This window comes from Pipistrellus kuhlii, unplaced genomic scaffold (assembly GCF_014108245.1).
Source record: "Pipistrellus kuhlii isolate mPipKuh1 unplaced genomic scaffold, mPipKuh1.p scaffold_m20_p_61, whole genome shotgun sequence".
In the NCBI taxonomy this organism is placed as follows: domain Eukaryota; kingdom Metazoa; phylum Chordata; class Mammalia; order Chiroptera; family Vespertilionidae; genus Pipistrellus; species Pipistrellus kuhlii.
In genome coordinates this window covers 1,427,797-1,449,259 of record NW_023425564.1, presented here as the reverse complement: position 1 = coordinate 1,449,259, position 21,463 = coordinate 1,427,797, and positions in this window count along the sequence as shown.

Here is a 21,463-nt window from a genome sequence, read left to right as displayed (position 1 = left end):
GAATTTCCTTCTGTTTATATTATCCCTCTGTTTTACATGTTGTTTGCTTTTTTTACAAAAGCCCACAATATATAAATTTTATGTCTCTTAAATCTCCAATGAATCCCTGATGGTCCCAGCCTCCCTGCCATGTCTGAACCTGATTCCAATGGCTAACTTGTCTCTTCGAAGTGTTTTCTGCATTTTAGTGTGCCTTGTGATTTTGGTGGAAGCAGGCTTGATGTACTAGAGCTGTGGTCGGCAAACTGCGACTCGCGAGCCACATGTGGCTCTTTGGCCCCTTGAGTGTGGCTCTTCCACAAAATACCATGGCCTGGGCAAGTCTATTTTGAAGAAGTGGTGTTAGGAGAAGTTTAAGCTTAAAAAATTTGGCTCTCAAAAGAAATTTCAATCCTTGTACTGTTGATATTTGGCTCTGTTGACTAATGAGTTTGCCGACCACTGTTAGATAAAAGGAATTGTGGTAAACAGGCCCTTCCTATGTGCAGGTGGGGTATGGGGCCAGGGGCAGTGTTCTTTCTTTCTATGGTAAGGTCAGCCATGGTCTGCGGGGAGCCGTGTCCCTGGCTGTGCCCTCACAGTGCTCCTCCGTTCCCCACCCTCCCTGTGAGTGAGTCAGGACAGCTGAGGAGCTGGGCCGGTATTCCCCTCTCCCAGGGGAGGCTGCAGGGCTGGAGTTGGGTATTTCTTTCCCTTGGTGAGGCTCAGGAAAAACCCAATGGGTGAGGCTCTGGTGAAATAGTTTCTTTGTTGAGAACAGAATGCTCTGGGCTGTTTCAAAATGGTTACGTTTCCACTTCTCCCGCTGGAAACAGGAGGGGACTTTCCTCTGATCTCCCCCGAGAGCCCCATGAGGCTCCTAGAGTTACCACACAGGAAACTGGGTACCCCCTGCCTCCCCTGACCCCCACCCTCCCGCCCAGGTCCAGCGTCAGGAGCTTTTATCTCTCAGGCTAGAGGTTCAGCAGTCCCAACAACTAGGCAATTGCACTTGAATAACCATTTGTACCCGTGCCAACTCCTGCTGGTTGCTGGGCTGTATCTGCTCCCCGAGAGCTGTCATTCATTGTATCTGCCTGTCTCTCTGGCTTTCAGGTGGTGTTTTCTCCTGTGACCTCATTCTTTGATGGGTTTTAGAAAGGTTGTTGGTTTTCAGCCTTTTTCTTGGTGTGGGGATGTGAATAGTGACTTCCAAGCTCCTCACACGTGAGGCCATCTCTTCTGGCATTTTTAACAAAAATTAAAGACTTGACCTACCCAGAATCCTAGTGTAAACTGTGAGGCCTGGATAGAGATCTATGCTTTCCAGGGGCCCCCATTTGTCCAAAAGCATTTCTTAAACAATCCATCCCTGTCCTCCACCAGTGAAATGCCTGTTTACAATCTAATGAACATTCTCTAGTCCATGGAACTATCTCTGGCATTCCATTCTGTGGCACTGATCCAGACATCCAGGCACCAATATCGAGCCATTTTAATTATTGAAGCTTCATAACATGTTTGATCTTCTAAGAGGTTAGTCCTTATTCATATTTTAGTTTTTCATATCATTTCCTTTTCTGCTGTTTATTTTTCCATAAAAACTTCGGCTAGTTAAAAATATATATATTTTAACAATATTTGTATTGGGTTCCAAATAATGTTAACATTTAACTCACGGCGGGAATTAACATCTTTGTCATGCTGAGCCTCCTGGTTGGGTATGTAGGTTGTCTTTCCATTTGTATTAATGATCTTCAAAAGAATTTTAGTTTTTCTTACAGATTCTCTACACTTTTAGTACAGCCATTACTTTTCCTTATATTTTAGGTGGTTCTTTCCTTCCATTTAGCTCTTCCAATTAATTTGCTGCTTTTATACACTAAGGTTATAAAACTGTATATATTATTTTGGATGTTATTGAATTCTCTTATTGTTTATAATAATTTTTTCAGAAAATATTCTGATTTTCACAGGTATAATGAATTAATACATAACATATAGTTTACATGTTATGTAAAACTACTCATAATTTCATTTCCATCTTTTTAATTTCTTTAACCTACAATTTTTATTAGTAGTTATAATTGTGTTGACTAGTACTTCCAAAAGAAATCCAAATAATAATGATAACAGTGGGCATTCTTGCCTTTTTTTAATTCAATAGAAGTACTTTTCAATAAAAATGATTTTTTTTGCCTTGATAAAATAGTTATATTTTATTTTACTAATGTAGATATATAACTATATTTCTATTTTATTAAGCAGTTTTTATCATGAATAAATAGTACATTTTATTGAATGCCTTAAAAGCATTCTTGAAAATAAGCACACACTTTCCAACTTAGCTTCACTAACATATTAACCATTTCAATAATTTCCTGTCCTTGGGTCACTCTTAGATTCCTGGAGTAAAACATGCTTGGCCAGGGTGAATAACCATTTTTATTTGTTGCAGGTTTTATTATGTAATATTTTATTTATTTATTTTAAATCAATATTCCTACGTAGCATGGTCTGTAATATTCTTTTGTCCCATTTTGTTTTCCTATAAATGACTGGAATCAGTTCTTTAGCTAAGTTCTAGAACAGAACCTTTAACAGCATTGGGGTTGTTATTCTGGTTAGGTTTGGTAGAATTCCTTGCAAAAACAACTGAACTTAGTGATTTCTGGAGATTTTCTATTACCTCTTTGATAGTCAGTCTCTTTGTATTTTTCAAGTCTATTTAAGTAAACTATATATTCCTTGAAGATTACATATTTTATCCAGGTATTTAAATAAAAGTGTTGAGAAGACATAAAATTCTAATCAAGATAAAATATCAGATACCATATTTCATCCCTCCTCCCCCGCACACACACACCCCCCACACACACACAGAGAGAACTCAAACAATATATGGAACAATTGTTTTTCAGACACAAGACATCAGGCAACAAAGAACCGTAATCCCTGAGAGTCGGGGAACAAATGGTCCATCATTGCCCCAGCCCATTGACGAAGTCATTTTAGGCTGGGGCTCCGGAAGGAGAATCTGGGAGACTCCACAGCTCCCAGTGGAGGAGATGGGGTTGAGAGGACTGGACCTGGAGGAGAAAGGCACAGAGAACCAGCCCTGGTTTCCCTCGGGGCTCAGGGGAGGCTCATTACCAGCGGGTGGGGAACACTGCCTGAGGTCAGGGAAGAAGAAGAACCACCAGAAAGATTAGAGGGAACAGGACCCAAAGCACTCAACTTGTCAAGTGTTTCCACGAGCACTGCCGGGCATCTTACTTCTCAGGAAGACTGTAACAGAGAAAAGATAATGTTTAAACGAACAGATTCTCAGTTCTGTAGGAAAATTTCAAGTTGCAAATGTATAGGTAAATGGAGTCCCTGAAAAAGAGAGTAGGGAGAGATGCAAATCAAAACAACAATGCAGTACCATCTCACACCTGTCAGAATAGCCAACATCAACAAATCAACAAACGACAAGTGTTGGCGAGGATGCGGAGAAAAAGGAACCCTTGTGCACTGCTGGTGGGAATGCAGACTGGTTCAACCACTGTGGAGAACAGTATGGAGTTTCCTCAAAAAACTGAAAATGGAACTCCCATTTGACCCAGTAATCCCACTCCTAGGAATATATCCCAAGAAATTAGAATCACCAATCAGAAAGGATATATGCACCCCTATGTTCATAGCAGCACAATCTACAATAGCCAGAATTTGGAAACAGCCTAGGTGCCTGTCAGCAGATGATTGGATCAAAAAACTTTGGTACATCTACACAATGGAATACTATGCTGCCATAAAAAAGAAGGAATTCTCATCATTTGCAGCAACCTGGATGGAACTGGAGAACATCATGCTGAGTGAAATAAGCCAGTCAATGAAAGAGAAATACCACATGACCTCACTCATTTATGGATATTAAAGAACATTATAAACTGATGAACCAAAAGACAGATATAAAGACAGTAAAGCAACAAGCAGACTGTCAAATTACAGCTGGGAGGGTAGGGAGATCTGGGGGAGATAAGAGATCAAACAAAGGACTTGTATACATGCATATAAGTACAACCAATGGACACAAAACTCTGGGGAGGGAGGGTATGTATGGGGGGGGGCAATGTTAAAATATGTACCCAGATAATAATTTAATAAAAATAAAAAATAAACACATCTTAAACATGAAAAAAAAAAAAAGAGTAGGGACAGGAAAAATATTTGATGACATAATTTACTAAATTTGATGAAGCCTATAAACTCATAGATTCAAGAAACTGATTGAAGCCCAATCACAAGAAATATAAAATACAAGTCACATTAATATGAAATAGCTCAAAACCAGTTATAAAAGGAATATGTTAAAATCATTAGGGAAAAGAGATATATTATGTAAATAACTAAAATAAGAATAACAGCATTTCTTATCAGAAATAATGCAAGTGAGAAATCAAGGGAGTAACATCTTTAAAGAACTGAAAGAGAAAAAATCTGTTAACTCAAAATTCTATGCTTATGAGAATGCCTTTCAAAAAGTAAGACAAAATAAAGTCACTTTCAGACACATAAAAGCTTAAAGAATTCACCACAGCAGCCCTGCACTATAAGGAACGGTAAAATGGTTCCGGTAGAAGGAGCATGGCCCCAGAGGAAATATGGATCTGTACAAAGGGATGAAAAATACCGGAACTAAATAGGTAGAGATAAAATATTTTGTTATTATTTAAATATAGGTTGTCCCCAAAAATGTATATACATACTTTGAATAATTATAAAGGCAAGTGTTTTTTGTTTTTGTTTTTTAAAAAATATATATTTTATTGATTTTGTACAGAGAGGAAGGGAGAGAGATAGTGAGTTAGAAACATCGACGAGAGAGAGTCATCGATCAGCTGCCTCTTGCACACCCCCTACTGGAGATGTGCCCACAACCAAGGTACATGCCCTTGACCGGAATCAAACCCGGGACCCCTCAGTCCCCAAGCCGACGCCCTATCCATTGAGCCAAACCAGTTTCGGCTAAAGGCAAGTGTTTATTAAAATACATTTCATTTTCAAAACGGAGCTATCGATTGTTCAAGTGTGTATACATTTTTGGGGGGCACCCTGTATATTTTTTTTAAATTACTAGAATAACAATGTTCTCTGGAGTTTATTAATTCTATAATTAATTTTTAATAAATGTATGACAATAATAAAATAAAGTTGGGGATAAGAAAAATAGAAGTATACCATTGCTAGGTTCTTATACAGTTGTGAAGTGGTATAATAGCACTAAAATCTAGCCTGTAATAATCAAAAGATATAAACAAAAAGTTAAAGCAACCACTAAATAGCAAAACAAAAAGTTCAAATTAAGTCAACAAATCAAATAGAACAAAAACATTAATTCTAACAATTATAATTATTGTATTAAAATACTCTAAATTAGAAGTCAATCCAAAAATCCTTTTAAAAACAGGGAAAACAGAGGGGATATTCACATCAATAATCACATAAAACATAAATGGTCTAAATACCCCTATTAAAAAGCAGTTTGTCAGATTGGATGCAGGAGCAAAATCCAACCATGTGCTGCCCATAGGAAACACATATTAAATGTAAAGACATAATAAATTAAAAGTGGAGTAATGAAAAAAGATATATCATGTTAACACAAATAAATTGGAGCTGGAGCTACTATATTAATACCCAAGTAGATGTCAAGCAAAGGAAATAACCAGGGGTAGAGAGTTTGTTCTTGCTTTGTTAAATATTAGATTTATTTGAAATGTGATATTGGAGGAGAACTCTGGATACCTTGGCCCACAAAAAGAACAAGTTAAGCCTGAAACCATCGCTGGAGGCAAATAATCCTATCTAATAGAAGAGAAACATGCAAATTGACCATACTCCACTATGCCCCCAAGCAAAGCCCACAAACCAATCATGAGCAAGTATGCAAATTAACCCAACAAACACAGAGGCAGCCACAGAGCTGGAGAGAGCAGGAGGCTTGGGTTGCCCCAGGCGATGGAGGAAGCCAAGCTTTCCACCTGCCCTGGCCTGCCCTGGCCTCCACCCAAGGCTACAAAATTTCAAATATAGAAGATAAATAAATCCCAGATACCAGGGCCTCTGCTTGGGTTGCCAGGGGACATGGTTGGCCTGCAAACCACCAGAGGCCCCTTGCCCAGGCTACCCCATGCTTCCAAGGGAACCCCCACCTTAATCCAGGACACCCTTCAGGGCAAACCAGCCAGCCCCCACCCATGCGCCAGGCCTCTATCCTATCTAATAAAAGGGTAATATGCAAATTGACCACCATTCCAACAAGATGGCTGCCCCCATGTGGACACAATATGGCCACCACAAGATGGTCAGCGGGGGAGGGCAGTTGGGAGGGATCAGGCCTGCAAGGGAGGGTAGTTGGGGCAATCAAGCCTGCAAGGGAGGGCAATTAGGGATGACCAGGCTGGCAGAGGAGGGAAATTGGGGGTGACCGGGCCTACAGGGAAGGGCATTTGGGGGCATGAGGTTGCCATAAATAAAGGAGAATCACAGAGGAGTGATAATAAAAAGATAAAAAGTCTACAGTTTCAAAGTCCCTATTTCCTGAGGTTTGTATCAGATGTCATAAATATACAAGGAAAGGGGGAGGCTTGCATCCTAGGTACTCTCCCCAGAAGGAGGCTGGGAAAGCCCTCTGTGTTCTTGTCCCCTCCGCATGGAGCCAGACCGGGTTCAAAGGCACCAGGAGGGAGGAAAGTCAGACCTCAAGTGCCAGCCTCCGGACCCAGCCCGGGGAAAGCCAGTGACACGGGAGGGAAGGGGTGGGGTGCTGTGGGGAGATGCTGCCTGCTGTCCTCGGGTCGGGAGCCACAGAGCCTTTGTCTCAAGTGAACTGTCTTGCAAGGGGCAGGTGGCTCCCAGACGAGCCCACAAACTTTCCTACAATTACACCATGTAGATGGGGCAATCAACAAAATGGCCATGTATGTGGTCCAGCCACGGAAACTAGCCACACGCACAAGGACGTCATGAAGAAGACAAGGCCCACCTCCAAACACACGCTGGGGCAGGAGCGCCGGGAGCCCCTCGGCACAGGGGTTTGGGGGCTGGACACTGTTTGGGCCTTGGCCCCGGGAAGTGGGTCAGGGGTATGGAGGCCGGGCAGGCCGCTGGCGCTGAAGGCCGAGCGGACCTGCCCTGCCGCCCTGGGACCCTCCCACAGCCAGGCCCTCCTTTCTCACTCTGCCTGGAACACGAACCACAGCCTTGCTTGGATGTGAGACTCTCAGTAACCTTCTGGGGCCAACGTCTATGGGCCCTGCACCTTGACCTCTGACGATGACCTAGACAATTCACAAGCAAGCTTCCTGTCAGGACCCAGTATCTTTCACTTCTGGTTTTTATCCTTCTCACACCTGTTTCGCCACCTTTTACCTGGGAAATTTATTAAATATTAAAACCTCAATCTTCTGATCAGCTGTCTCACTGAATCTGATGAATCCACCAAGCATAATCACACAGTTTTTTCAGTCTTAAACCTCTGATCATAGGGGGGACTCTGAGATCCCCTAACTTCATTTCCCAGTAGAAGAACTGAGAACTGGCTTTTTCCCAGTGCACATGGTTAGACGTGGCTGGTTGGTGTTTCTGTACGTACACAGGTGCCTCAGGGGCCGGGCGGGGAGGCACAGGCCACTCACCATGGACGCTCCCATCTCACAGCCAGAGGATCGCCAGTGGGAACTATGAGAACAGCGCCTTCCCCCTCCCGCTGGGCCGGGCCTCAGCACCCGTCCCCTTCCTCACGGCCCTCCTTCCTCCTGGGGCGGAGCTGCCTGCGAATTCCCTCTAATGGTCAAAGCCTTTCCATCCTTTTTGTCTCCCCTTTTCTTTTCCTTGATTCTTTTTTTAAAAGTGATTTCAGAGAGGAAGAGAGAGGGAGAGAGAGAGAAACATCAGTGATGAGAATCATTGATTGGCTGCCTGCTGCACGCCCCCTACTGGGGATGGAGCCCACAACCCCGGCATGTGTCCTTGACTGGAATGGAACCCAGGACCTTTCAGTTCGCAGGCTGAGGCTCTATCCACTGAGCGCCCCAGCCAGGACTTCCTGATTCTTCACCTCCATGTGCAGCGTGCAGTGGGTCTGACCAAGCACCAGCTGTCTGCATCCAGAGAGGACGGCTCCCTTCCTCTTCCGGTGGCTTCACACGTCCCAGGACTGGGACCGGGCCGGATGGGGGGGGCGCTCCCCGTGACCACGTGACACATGGGACCCGCTGGTCCGAGTCCCTCCGCCCGCCGCGGAGCTCCCATGGGGCGGTCACCCTGCTCAGAGCCCGGGGGCCGGAGCCCGGGGTGCCGGGTCTCCGCTCGGACCCGCGGCTTCACCTGCTGATGCGGCTCCACCAACCAGAGCCTCAGAGCGGCCACCGCCCCCACTCCCCCCCTCCCCCACTTGGTGTACCCCCCACCCCACCCCCCGCGCACCCCCCACCCGCACCCCAACAAGCGGTGTCCCCCCGCACGCCCACACACACCCCCACGCGGTGTCCCCCCCCCCGCACCCCCCACAACACACCCCACGCGGTGTCCCCCCCCGCACCCCCCACACACACCCCCACACGGTTCCTCCCCCCCCCCCCGCACCCCTCCACGCAGTGTCCCCTCTGCACCCCCCACCCACACACCACGCTGTGTTCCCCCACTGCCCCCCACACGGTGTCCCCCCGTTCCCCCCCACTCCCCCCACACGGTGTCCCCCCCACTGCCCCCCACACGGTGTCCCCCCCACTCCCCCCACACGGTGTCCCCCTCGCAGCCCCCACACACACACCCGCACGCGGTGTCCCCCCGCACCCCCCCACACACACCCCCACGCGGTGTCCCCCCCCCACACCCCCACACACACCCCCACGCGTGTCCCCCTTGCACCCCCATGGGGTGTCCCCCCCGCACCCCCACACACCCCCCCCGCACCCCCCACAGTGTCCCCCCCTCCCGCACCCCCCCACACACACCCCCACGGGTGTCCCCCGCACCCCCACACACACCCCTGCACCCCCCACGCAGTGTCCCCCCACCCCCCGCACCCCCCCACGCGGTGTCCCCCCGCACCCCCCCACGCGGTGTCCCCCTGCACCCTTCACACACACCCCCACACGGTGTGTCCCCCCCCCTGCACCCCTCCACGCAGTGTCCCCTCTGCACCCCCACACACACACCCCCACGCTGTGTTCCCCCCACTGCCCCCCACACGGTGTCCCCCCCACTCCCCCCCACACGGTGTCCCCCTCGCAGCCCCCACACATACACCCCCACGCGGTGTCCCCCTTGCACCCCCCCCCACACACCCCCACGTGGTGTCCCCCCCAAGCCCCCCACGCGGTGTCCCCCCCACCCCCACACACACCCCCCACGCGGTGTCCCCCCCAAGCCCCCCACGCGGTGTCCCCCCCAAGCTCCCCCACACGGTGTCCCCCCGCACCCCCACACACACCCCTGCACGTGGTGTCCCCCCCACCCCCACACACACCCCCAAGTGGTGTCCCTCCCACACCCCCCCATGCGGTGTCCCCCCCCACCCCACACACACACCCCCATGCGGTGTCCCCCCCACCCCCACACACACACACCCACGCGGTGTCCCCCCAAGCCCCCCACACGGTGTCCCCCCAGCACCCCCCCACGCGGTGTCCCCTCTCCCCCCCCGCAACCCCCCCTACACGCAGTGCCCCCGGGCGCAGGGAGAGCAGACAGGGACACAGCCACTGGTGGACAGCAGGCGCCTCGCCAGGGCCCAGCCTGGGTCCGGCTGTCCTTCCCGGCATCAGACAGGACTGTTCCCACTCGGCTGTCCGCTGGTCTCTGGCCGAGTCACCACCTGGGAGCGGGAGGCTCCGGGGACACCATGTCTGTCCCCTCCCCACCCTCTCCCAGCCGGTGCCCTGCAGCTCCTTCCATGGCTGCGAGTTAACAGAGAACACACAGAGGAGCACTGATGGGAACACAACCTCAGGGACCGCGGCTTCCTTCCCAAGAAACCAGGGCCAGTGAGTGCCCCGTGGGGCAGGCCAGGCTCCTGGACCCTGGGAGACGGCTCCCTCGCTGGCCCTGGGCATGGCCCAGCAGCACTGCCCAGCCCCTAACCCTAACACCCCCCCTCCCCACCTGCAGCCAGAACCCACCAAGAGGGGGGACCCTGAGCAGAGCCATCAGCCAGGTGCATTTTGTCTCAGGTTTGAGCCATGTTATCTTGGTTAACAGAACCCTTTAAAACACTGAAGACATAAACCCTCAAGTGGCAGAGGATCCAAGATGGCTGCACAGGTAAACACCTAACCACAGCCGCACACAACAATTTCAATAAAATACAACTAAAATATAAAATGGACATTGCCCAGAGCTACAGGAAAGTCGACTGACTGGAAATTCTACAACGAGAAGGAAAGAGAAAACCAGAAGGAAGCGCGGAGGAGCTGTAAAAGCCTAAGGTACGGAGACATGGTGCGCACAGAGAGGACGGAGCCGGAGAGGAGGGGGAGGCTGAGTGCCTGGCTGGCGTTTTCTAGCGGGAAGGAGGTAAAAGCTCTGGACTGTGCTGAACCCCAGACCCGACAGCGCTGAACCCCAGGTCTAGGCCAGACCCTGGGGACCCAGGCTCAAACAGAGGGAGACTGGGCTGTAAGGTGGAACCCCAGGGGAGTGGGGAAAGGAGGTCCCAGAGGCACGCACATTAGGTGCAGAGAAGGGATGGTTGGCTGTGCCTCAGGATTGCCCTGGCGAGAAGGAGACAAAAGCTCCAGACTGCTCTGAACCCCACTTCCAACCCCACTTCCAACTGAACTGAACCCCAGTTCTGGGCTCATTGGGGGAGAGACTAGACTGTTTGGTAGCAGGTGAAACTCCAGGGCACCTCACTCTCAGAGGTGCTTGCAGCGAGTACTGAAGGACCCTGAGAAACACCGAGACTCAGGAGCCGCATAGGGCGTGGCTGACGTGGCTTATGAAAGCCAAGGCTGTAGGCTCCACCCTGAAACTCCACCCCATCAGGGAAACTGCGAAAATGCTGAGACAAGGAAATAGATCACAAACGAAAGAAATGGAGGACAAAAAGGGACTGGATATAGAGTTCAAAACCACTCTTATAAGGTTTTTCAAGAATTTCCTAGAAAAGATCGATAAGTCCTATGAGGATATGAAAAGGGATCAACTAGAAATAATAAGGAATCAACAAGAAATAATAAGGGATCAACAAGAAATAAAGAATACATTGTCTGAAATAAAACATATTATACAGAGTCCTAAAAACAGAAGGGAAGATTGCAAGAATCAAGTCAGAGATTTGGAACATAAAGAGCCAGAAGACACTCCTCCACAGAAGCTAGAAGACAAGAGAATCCAGAAAGTTGAAGATAGTGTAAGAAACCTCTGGGACAACTTCAAGCAAACCAACATCAGAATTATGGGAGTCCCAGAAGATGAGAGAGAGCAAGATATTGAAAACATACTGAAAGAAATAATGACAGAAAACTTCCCCCACCTGGTGAAAAAATTAGACTTACAAGTCCAGGAAGCGCACAGAACTCCAAACAAAAGGAATCCAAAGAGGACCACACCAAGACACATCATAATTAAAATTCCAAGAGCAAAGGACAAAGAGAGAATATTAAAAGCAGCAAGAGAAAAGCAGGTAGTTACCTATAAAGGAGCAACTATACGATTGTCAGCTGATTTCTCAACAGAAACCATGCAGGCCAGATGGGAATGGCAAGAAATATTCAAGGTGATGAATAGCAAAAACCTACAGCCAAAAATAATCTACCCAGCAAAGCTATCACTCAGAATAGAAGGCCAGATAAAGAGCTTCACAAATAAAAATAAAAAAAGCTAAAGGAGTTCATCACCACCAAACCAGAATTATATGAATTGCTGAAGGAGGTTCTTTCGGAAGAGAAAGTAAATAAAGATAAAAACTATGAACAACAAATACGTAACTATCAACAAGTGAATCTAAAAACCAAGGGAATTATAAAAAAGTCTGATGAACAATATTAACTGTTGAATCAGAGGTATGGAAGGGGAGTAAACTGACGATTCTCAGGGAAAAGGGGAGAGGAGGATGTGGGAAGAGACTGAACATAAACTGTGCACCTAGGAATGAGGACAATGAGGGATGGGGAAAGGGTAGATGATGGGGTGGGAACCTGGTGGAGGGGAGCAGTGGATGGGGGGAGAGGGGGAAAAGAGGAATATTTGTAATAATATGAACAATAAAGATTTATTTTAAAAAACAAACAAACAAACAAACAAAAAACCTCAAGTGGCCTGCAGCCAAGCGCTCTGGAAAGACATTTCTGTGAGCTTAGGGTTCGGGCTGAGCCCTGACTCCGGGAGGAGCGGCCTTGGAAGAGGCAGGGGCAGGGAGTCAGGCTTGGGCTGTCCACACCTCTGGCTCTGCCCGGTCTGCCTGTATGTGAAGCCTGGCATCTTCCGTCTTCCGCCGGGAGGAGGTCAGCCAGCTAACTGGCTCTCTGAAGATGAGACTGTTCATTTAGCAAACCCTGTTCATTTAGCGACTCCCTGGGGTCAGCTCAGCTGTTTCTTGGCGGGAGGCACAGGAACAGCTCTGGGTCCAGGAGTAGCTCCTCCTACAGAAACTCCCAGCAGCCGGACGTCTGCTGCCCCGATGGCCCCACAGGCCAAAGGGCTGCAGCCTCCAAGTGAGAGCATGTTCCTGGCGCCACCTGAACCCACTTCCAGACCTTCCCAGATGTGCCCTCGGCCCGGAGGAAAGACCCACCATGAGCAGACAGTTCGGAGGAGAGACGCTGCCCATGCCACACCCGGGCCAGGCCACCGGCTCTAGGTCCTGCCTAGCAGAGGCAGAGGCAGAGGCAGAGGCAGAGGCAGAGGCAGAGGCAGAGGCAGAGTGCTGGGACAGGTTCAGAAGGCCTATCTTCCCGCTCACTCCAGCCACACCCTGACTTAACATGCACAGGCTCAGCCCAGAGGCTGCGGGATCTGAAGCTGCGAATTCTGGAAGCTCGCCCTCCAAAACACAGCAAGTGGCCAAGACAAAACTGCTGGTCCAGGGCGTGCTGGTCACGGCATATTTCCAAAGGAGAAGCATGTCCCTGGGCGGTGATGGTGTGTAGAAAATGTTTACAGAAGGCGTGTGTGGAGCTGTGTGAAAGGGTGTCTGCAGAAGGCGTCTGTAAAGGTGTGTGTGCAGGCAGTGTGGAGAGGGTGTGTATAAGGGGTGTGTGCAGGAAGTGTGTAGGAGTATGTAGAGGGTGTGTGGAGGGTGTGTAAGGGAGTGTGTAGAGGGTGTGTGTGCAGGGTGTGTGAGGGTTTGTGTAGACAGTGTAGAGAGTGTGTAGAACGAAACTGTGCAGAGGGTGTGTGTAGAGGGGGTGTAAGGGAGGGTGCAGTGTGGTAGGTTGGAGGGAGGTGTGGATGGTGGGATGAGGGGTGCTGTGGGCAATGTGTCAGTTGTGTCAGTGTGGTGAGAAAAGGCACTGAACAAGGCTTCCCTATAATTCTCCCGAGACCAGCACAGCCATTTCATGGCGTCATACGCCTGAAACGACTCCCATAAAAGCATTTCCACATTAATTACAAGGAGCTGTTAAAGGCTTGGGGATATTTTCCAGGAGCCAAGAAGGGAATTCTTCATGAATACCCGCTTCCCGGCAGCGCTTAACATGCTAATGCCTGGTCTCGGCAGGCACCTCAGTACACACATGCTCTCCCTGGCTGTGAAGGAGGCTGGGGTTAAGCTCCTAAGGCCAGCCTCCCCGTTGAAGGGTTAACATGCTGAAAGTAAGAGTTTAATGAGGAAAGGGAGAGAGTGGGGGGAGAGAAACATGAATTGTCCTTTTCACATGTTTTTGCCTGAAAATCCAGTTCAAACATAAATTGCTCAGTTCATGAAAAAAAAAAAAATCTCTGTGGAATGATCATCTGTCAGGGGAGAGGGAGCGATGTGTGGGGCAGGTGGCATGTGGAGATGGCTCCCAGGACCTCCTTTCCTCTCCTTCCCATGCTCCTCTGCATCTGCCTCCTGACCTTTGAGTGTGCGTGGCTGTTGCTTCTAACCAAGAGGGACAGCAGAGGTGCTGGGATGTGACTGCCCTGAGCAGGTTATTAGGCCATGGAAGACCGCCGTGCTGTCTGCATAAATGGGACACGGATGCTGTCCCTGAGAAAGCAGGCCGCAGCATGTGGGTGCCTACGGGGCTGCCACAGGAGACCGGGAAGGGCCTGAGCAATCCTGAGAAAGAAGAGCAAGGCAGGGCATCACGCGTGATGATTCTAAGCCACACATAACACTGCAGTAATCAAACAGCATGCTGCTGACGTGAAACAAATCAATCAACGGAACAGAACCTATAGGACGCATAGAAAGCGTTCCAATTCAGGGTTCAGGTTCTGGAGAAGGGCACACACAAATGAAAAGAGACTTGAAGAAATTCAACTTGGCGATATGGGGGGCCAGGCAGTAGTCCAACACTAGTGGGAGAACTACTCCTGCTCTGGCCCTGCCATCCCTTTTATGGAGGCTTTGGGGAAGACATCTTAGGCAACATAAACAGAAATTTACATGTAGCCCTTAGGCAGGGAATAACAGAAACTTACATGGGACAAACAAGGTGGAGACTGCTTCAGCTAACAATATCTCAACTAAAGGATAGAGCAAGTAAGGTTGTTGACCAGCCTTCCTGGCTTCCTGTCAACATCTCTTTTTTAGTGAAACTGATTTGTTTTTCAGCAAGAACCAAGAGCCCAGAAATAAATCTAGGCATAAATGGTGACCTGATGTTGGAGCCAAGGATACTCAATTGAGGAAAGAGTCTTTAAATAAAGGGTGCTGGGATAATTTTATATTCATATGCAAAAGAACGAAACTGGACCTATATCTTACACTATTCCAAAATATTAACTAGAAATGGATTGAAGACTTAAATGTAAGACCTAAAACCATAAAGCTCCTAGAAGAAAACATCGCAAAAGAGCTACTTGATATGAACCTTTATTTTTTGATATGACACTTAAAGCACAAGCAACGAAGTAAAAAATAAGCAAGTGGTAAGACACCAAACTAAAAGGCTTCTGCACAGCCCTGGCTGGTGTGGTCCAGGGTCTAAGGGTTGGTGTTTGTTCAAGGGCACACACTGGGGCTGCAGGGGTGATCACCCATTGGGGCACACCTGGGAGGCAGCCAGCTGATCTCTTCCCTTCTCTTCTCTTCTCTTCTCTTCTCTTCTCTTCTCTTCTCTTCTCTTCTCTTCTCTTCTCTTCTCTTCTCTCCTCTCCTCTCCTCTCCTCTCCTCTCCTCTCCTCTCCTCTCCTCTCCTCTTCTCTTCCCTTCCCTTCCCTTCCCTTCTCTTCTCATCTTCTCCCTCTCTCCCCCCCCCCTCTCTCTCTCTCTCTCTCTCTCTCTCTCTCTCTCTCTCTCTCTCTCTCTCTTCTCCCTTCCACTCTCTCTAAAAATCAATGGAAAGAATATTCTCAGGTGAGGATTAACAAAGGAGAAACAAACAAACAAACAAACAAATGGCTTCTGCACAGCAAGAGAAACCACCAACAAAGTGAAAAGACAACTTTTGGAATGGGGAAAATATTTTCAAATCTTATATCTGATAAAGGGTTAAAATCCAAAGTGTATATATATATGGGGGGCAAAAGACTTGAATAGACATTCTCACAAAGAAGATATACAAAAGGTACAGGAAAAGGCTCAGCATTATTAGTCATGAGAGAATTGTAACTCCAAACCACAATGAGATAACACTTCATGACAGTTATAATGTCCCTCACCAAAGAGACAAGAAATAGCAAGTCCTAGAAAGGGTACTGGGAAAAGGTAACCCTTATAAGCTGTTGGTGGGAATGTAAATTGGTGTGCTTATTATGGAAAACAATATGGAGGGTCCTCAAAAAATGAAAAATAGAACTATGAATGACTCAGAAATTCCACTTCTGGGGATATATTCAAGGGAAACAAAAATACTACTTGAAAAGATATCTGCACCCCCATGTTCATTTCAGCATCCTAGATAATAAAAAGGTAATATGCACATTGACCCTTCTTGCAGAACCACCAGAAGGACGACTGGACCAGTCACTGTGAGGCACGCTGACTCTCTTGGCTCCTTTCCCTGATCGCCTGATGGCCACCGTGGTGAGGGCAGGGCTGGTAAATGGGTGGGAACGGCTGACCTCTCGGTCCCTTTCCCTGGCCATCAGGCACAATCACCGATGATGAATGGGGACCCAGGGGTGGGTGGTGACAGGGGTGGGGCCGGCTGCAGGCAGCTGGGGAAGATGGCCCCAATCGCAGGCCAGGCTTAGGGATGGTACCTGTGTATGAATTATATAAACTCCCCTAGTTTATATGATAAAAGCCTAAGCAACTGTTACCACAGAACGACAAGAATGACCTGTCACTATGATGTGCCCTGACCACTAAGGGGCAGACCCTCAACGCAGGAGCTGCCCCTGGTGGTCAGTGCACTCCCATAGGGGGAGCATCATTCAGCCAGAAGCTGGGCTTATGGCTGCTGAGTGCAGCAGCAGGGGCAGGAGCCTCTCCAAGGCAGCGCTAAGGAGCAGCAAGCTGAGTGGTAAGGAGCAGTGAGCGGGTGGGTGGTAAGGAGCAAGAAGTCCTGGACTGTGAGAAGGTGCAGGCCGGGCAGAGGGACCTCCCCCCAGTGCACAGATTTCATGCACCAGGCCATCGTTTTTTTTAAATATATACTGTATATTTTATTGATTTTTTACAGAGAGGAAGTGAGAGGGATATATATATAATAGCCATCGTTTTTTTAAAATATATATATTTTATTGATTTTTTACAGAGAGGAAGTGAGAGGGATAGAGAGTTGGAAACATCGATAAGAGAGAAACATTGATCAGCTGCCTCCTGCACTGGGGATGTGCCCACAACCCAGGTACATGCCCTTGACCAGAATCGAACCCTGGACCTTTCAGGCTGACGTTCTATCCACTGAGCCAAACCAGTTTTGGCAAGATGAATATCATCAAGCTGTTTCTCTTACAATATTACTCGTGAGGACCCAAGCCTTCAGAAAGTATTATCAAGAATAGCAGGTAGGAGTAACTCCACACCCTATATTCTGCATTCTTTTTTATTTATTTTTTTATTTTTATTTATTTTTTTATTTTATTGATTTTTTACAGAGAGGAAAGGAGAGAGATAGAGAGCTAGAAACGTCGATGAGAGAGAAACATCAACCAGCTCCCTCCTGCACACCCCCTACTGGGGATGTTCCCACAACCAACGTAGATGCCCCTGACCGGAATCGAACCTGGGACCTTTCAGTCCACAGACCGATGCTCTACCACTGAGCCACACCGATTTTGGCTATATTCTGCATTCTTGGTGCCATCACAGAGCTTCTGGATCAGCCCCTACCTGAACCCCATTCCTATTGTTCAGGCAGGTGATTTGTGTTCTCTGTGGTTTGCAGCTCAAAGCATCGCAACAGACACAGCAGCTATTACACAGGAATAATTTCTTTGTTTACAACTCTCCCTTTCCTCCCTACACTCCCTCGGCTAGATTAATTCTTCTGGCAGAAATTAACAGTAGAGTTCTCCTTAAAACTTTTGTATGCAATCAGCTGAGTTTTAAACTAATAAAGCAATAGGAATTTTGTTATGAAAAGGATATATTAGGGCCGTGGTTGGCAAACTGCGGCTCCAGAGCCACATGTGGCTCTTTGGCCCATTGAGTGTGGCTCTTCCACAAAACACCACGACCTGGGCGAGTCTATTTTGAAGAGGTGGCATTAGAAGTTTGAGTTTTAAAAATTTCAATCATTGTACTGTTGATATTTGGCTCTGTTGACTAATGAGTTTGTCGACCACTGTGTTAGGGTAATATGAAAAACCAAGAACATAAACTTTAAAAATCTGCACAAAAGTCTCAGTTTGCGGCAGGCCAGAACATGAATACTAAAAGAACAATCTCAAAAAACGGTACTTCATTTTGGAGACCATGGGACAGGTCACAGAACATCTGGAAGCTCAGCCATGCAGGGAAAAAACCAGACGCAGACATGCCCGGTCCATCCCCGTGCAGAGGAGACACTGCCCCAGAGTGGCCGGGGACAGCCTGGGTACACAGCACATCTGGGACGGAGCTGTTTCGGACAGACGGAGTGTTGACACCATTCTCCTCTTTCTCCCTGCCTGTTTCTCACTGTCCCGTTCTGGGAGGCAGCCTAGCTGTCAGGGCAGAGGGGCCAGCAGGACTTCACATGCTGGCCTCTGTTTGTCTAAGGCCCAAGTCATTAAAGAGACTGTCCTAAGAGCCTTTGTGGGAGACCAGGTAGGACAGTGGTCGGTAAGGTCATTGGTCAACAGAGCCAAATATCAACAGTACGACAATTGACATTTCTTTTGAGAGCCAAATTTTTTAAACTTAAACTTCTTCTAACACCACTTCTTCAAAATAGACTCGCCCAAATCGTGGTATTTCATGGAAGAGCCACACTCAAGGAGCCAAAGAGCTGAATGTGGCTCCGGAGCTGCAGTTTGCCGATCACTGAGGCAGGAGGATTGGGAGTGGAAAGAAGGATCCGGAGGAGGGGAAGGCTGAGAGAGAGTTTCATGCCCTGCACTGTTCCCGCCAGAGCAGAGAGCTCCTGCTCACCGGCCATGGCCACTGAGACAGTGGGGACACCGCAGCCACCAGGACAATGTTGGCTCAGAGGCCCTGCTGTCAAGGTGCCGGCCCAGCAAGGGCCACCTGGCGGACAGGAGGCCCACGGTTGTCTCCATCAGCCTCGCAGACAGGGAAGAACTGAATGTCGTGCCTGTGTGTTGGTGGCGTGAAGCTCCTACTGAGGCCGGCGGCACATGCTTGGTTACTGTGGTGGTGTGGTGTTTGTTAGACTTTAGAAAACCGAGGCTGAAACAAGAGGATTTGTAAGGAACAGTAATAATACATTAAAATTGTATTTTTTAACTCCCTATTCTAATCTAAGTACAAAACCAATAGACTGATGATGGAATTAAACTGAACACATCGAGCCCGTGTTTTAATGTAGACTCCCCTACATGTAGATTGTCTGCATACATGGGTTAGGGTCGCACACATTGTCACCAGCTCCACCCACTACGAGGTCCCAGCGGTGACAGCCAGGGAGCAGCAGGCAGATCCAGCTCCATATCTTAGTTTCTAAATGCAATTTCCAAAAACAAGGGAACCACAGCTCCCCAGAGGAACGGCTGGTTCTGGGACAGGGGCAAGGAAAATACAAGATGAGCCAGAAGCAGCTTATTGTGCCAGGAATAAAAAATTAAATTAAATTAAATTAAAAGCACTCACAAAAGGAAGGAAAAGATAACAAGTTGGGGACATTGTGAAAAAGCATCAAAACCCAACCTGGAAACACTCCCAGTGGCCAAAACTGGGACAAATTGAGCAACAAAGTAAATAAGGAAAATGTTAGGTTGCAGCCCAGGGAAAGAAATAAATTATCCAATTCCTGGTATAAATAAGTGGCTGAGAAATAAGTAAACGGGGAAACAGGACAAGTCTTCCTTGGAGAATCCCGAACAGCAAGTGTGGGAGGCCTTGGGGCCGGCACACGGTCAGGAGATTACCATGTAACAGTTGCCGCAGGGAGGTCCAGGGTGAGGCTGGAATTAATCAGTGAAAAGACTAAACAGGTGCAGGATGCTGGCGAGGCCACAGCGGATGGACCACCACGTGTTCCTTAGCTCCCAGGCTGGTTTTGACACGTATCTGCAAAGTCGTGGTCAGCCCCCAAGAGGAGGAGCTTCCTTCCCCTCCCTGGAGTGCAAGCTGGATTTACAAAAATAAGCTCCTGTGATATTTGTTACAAAATGTGTCAAGAAAATAGCTTGGTTAATAATAAACTTTGAAATATCATAGAGTTAATAAGAACTAATAAATAGTTATCTTAATATGTAAAAACACAGGGTCTGTAACAATCAAAGGCTCGACCAAATGCCAGTCTGCTCTGGAAGGCAGGGACTGGAGAGTGGGAGAGAGAGGTGGGCTGATCAGTGGCTACTGCAGCTGCTGGCAAGGCCCAGGGAGAGAGGAAAGTCTGATCCTGGAGCCTGCGGATCAGACCCTACTTCTCTCTCTCCGGGCTTCACCAGCAGCAGCGCCTCTCTCTCCGAGAGATCAGCAGTTCAATTTATTAATTACTGCCCACTCGCCAGTAGCCTGGGTAGCTGTTGATCAGCCCTGCCTCTCTGATCAGGCACAGAGATAGGCCCAGAGACACTGACTGGCATAGAAACTGACCAATCAGAACCTAATCTGGGTGAACTGTGAAGACAAAACTTAAGGTGGAGGCTGAGGAAGGATTTTTAAGAGCAACAGCCGTTTGGTATAAGGTGTAAGAAAATTCAATTTTTTAATGACCGGTTTGGCAGTATAGTGTATATGGCTAGCTATCTGTCCAGATATAGGGATTATGTATTTTTATGCCAAGAGCATCTCCTCCTGCTGAAAAAGGCTCCCTCCCCCATTTAAGTAATTCTAGCCTATATAATCTATCTATACTAATTAATAAAAAGGTAATATGCTAATTAGATCTGGTCAATCGGCTATCTTCCGGACAAAGCCATGGTGGTGGGGGCTGAGGCAGAGGCAGTTAGGAGTAATCAGGTCGGCAGGGGAGGGCAGTTAGGGGCAATCAGGAAGGCAGAGGCAGTTAGGGGTGAGATCAGGCCACCAGAGGTGGTTAGGGGGAATTTGGCAGGCAGGCAGAAGCAGTAAGGGGTGATTAGGCAGGCAGCAGGTAAGCAGTTAAGAACCAGCGGTCCCAGATTGTCAGAGGGATGTCTGACTGCTGGTTTACAGGGATTGGGCCTAATTGGTAGTCAGACATCCCCTAAGGGGTCCCTGATTGGAGAGGGTAGAGACTGGGCTGAGGGAACCACCCCTTTCCCCCTCCCGTGTATGAATTTCATGCACTGGGCGACTAGTAACTAAAATAAAAGGATTCAGATAAAACTTTTCAATAATAATTGTTGCCAAAACTGGTTTGGCTCAGTGGATAGAGCATCAGCCTGTGGACCGAAAGGTCCCAGGTTCGATTCCGGTCAAGGGCATGTACCTTGGTTGCGGGCACATCCCCAGCGGGGGGTGTGCAAGAGGCAGCTGATCAATGTTTCTCTCTCATTGATGTTTCTAACTCTCTATCCCTCTCTCTTCCTCTCTGTAAAAAATCAATATAATAATAATAATAATAATAATAGTTATATGATATATAACAATACATATTATATAATCCTATTACTAAAAGCCCAGTGACCGAATGGTCAGCCAGCCACTAAAACATGCACTGATCACCAGAGGGCAGACACTCAATGCGAGAGCTCCCCCCTGGTGGTCAGGGCGCTCCCATAAGGGGAGCGCTGCTCGGCTGACGGGGATGAGTGGCTGCTCCCCAGGGAGCCAGTTCCGCCGGCCACACCCCCCACCAGTGTA